Source organism: Chrysochloris asiatica, unplaced genomic scaffold, assembly GCF_000296735.1.
Source record: "Chrysochloris asiatica unplaced genomic scaffold, ChrAsi1.0 scaffold00002, whole genome shotgun sequence".
NCBI lineage: Eukaryota > Metazoa > Chordata > Mammalia > Afrosoricida > Chrysochloridae > Chrysochloris > Chrysochloris asiatica.
The window spans coordinates 49,815,043-49,817,173 of record NW_006408520.1 but is presented as its reverse complement, the minus strand read 5'-3'; positions in this window follow the sequence as shown (position 1 = coordinate 49,817,173).

Here is a 2,131-nt window from a genome sequence, read left to right as displayed (position 1 = left end):
TGAGGAGGTAGAAGAGCTGAACAGAAAATTTCAAAGGAATAACTAGTGAGGCCTAGAAAATTTGAAGGGTACACAAGAAGTATCTAGTACAAGTATACCTGGCAGGCAAGGGATATAAACAGACCAGAGTGACGGTGGTGGTAGTTGCCATGAAGTCAATTCTAACACATGGTGACCCCATGTGTGCAGAACAGAACTACTCCAAAGGGCTTTCTATGACCTTTCAGCAGCAGAGCACCAGATCTGTCTTCCAAAGAACCTCAAGATGGTATCAAATGCCAACCTTTTAGCTAGTAGTCAAGTGGCTAGCCATTGCACCATTCAGAGCATGATAGATTCTTTCTGAAAGGAGAGGGATCAGGAAAAGCTTAATAAACATACAGATTCCTTACAATTCTAGTATAAATTTCATATAACAATTCTGGAAAAGAATGCAAGTATCAGATAGTAAAGGAGACCAGGTGTTCCTGGTAGAAGTAATGGTATGTATATAAGACATAGAGGTTTTAAACAGTAAGAAGTACTTGGAGAATTCTAAAGCAATCAGTATTCCTGGAGTTGAACTAGCAGTAGATAAGGTTACAGACGTAGACCAGACCCTACACATAAGCGACTGTATAAGCCACATCAGCAGTTTAAATTTAGTACCACAAAAAGACCAAACAGTCATCTGAGTGATTTTAAATAAAACTTTAAAAGTCAATTGGGGGAGAATGCAAATAGAATTATACTGCTAAATGCTACATTGTTGTTAAGTGCCATTGAGTTGGTTCTAACCCACAGCGACCCTGTATAGGGTTTCCAAGGAGCAACTGGTGAGCTTGAACCACCGGCCTTGTGGTTCAAACCAACTTTGCAATCCAGAACATTAACCAACAGCGCCACATCAGAATTCCACTAACTGCTATGGTTATGCGTCATGGAGTCAGTTCTGACTCATAGCGACTCTGTACAGGGTTTCCAAAGCAGTAAATCTTTATGGGAGCAGAACACCTCATCTTTCTCCTGCAGAAAAGATGGTGGTTTCGAACTGCTGACCTTGTGGTTCGCAGCCATATGCTTAACCACTATGCTATCAGAGCCCATTACTAACCGCTATAGCACTTGTTAAATGAAGAGTAAAAAGAAGGAAGAGGAAGTAGGACGTAGGAAAAGATACAATATTAACTTTAAATAAACTCTGCTGAGTTGTGGATGTCCACTGTATGCCCTAGAGAAATCAATAAAGAAATAATTAATAAGGTACAGCTATAAAGAAAATACAGTAGAACACAAAGAAATGTTTGATCAACCCAGAAAAAGGTAAGAAAGAGCAACAAAGGAACAAAAAATAGAAGGAACAAATGAAAAACAGGGAAACAGAACATTAACACCTAATTTATTTAAAATTAAATTTATTAATTATTTTTAAAAACATGTTAATAATTATGTTTTCGTTGATTGTTGTCAAATAGATTCCAACTCAGGACAATCCTATGTGTGCAGAGTAAAATTGCTCTATAGGGTTTTCAAGGTCATTACCATTTGGAAGCAGAACGTCAGGTCTATTTTACAAGGTGCTTCGGGTGAGTAGATCTACCGACCGTTTGGCTAGCAGTCAAGCACTTAACCATTACTATGGGTCAGAATCAACTCAACAGCAGCTAATAACAATGATGTAGCTATTTAAGTATTTTCCCAATGACTAAACTCCAAACCCCACTATCCTAGTCATTTCCAGCTAGGAGATGCAGCCCATGTACATTTATTGTGTGCACAGTGTGTGCCCAGTATTCTGGCCTTTGGGAATATAGGCCATTTTTTGGCTCAAAAACTCAGTAGATATGAAAAGCATTTTGTCAGGTATAAAATATGTGCATGTTAATTGCTCTCCATAAATCTATAAATATACAATTCTTGGCTACTGAACCAAACATGGATTGAGCATGTACTTTTTAGGTAAATTCTTAAAACTTCATTATATATCAGCCAATTACAACAATCCTTCATGGTGCATTGTTCTGCTAACTGCAAGGTCAGTGATTCAAATCCACCAAGAGCTCTTCAAGAGCAATACCAGATTGTCTGCTTTTGAATGATTTAGAGTCTCAGAAACCCTATAGAGGATCTCCATGAGTCAGAATCAATCGCA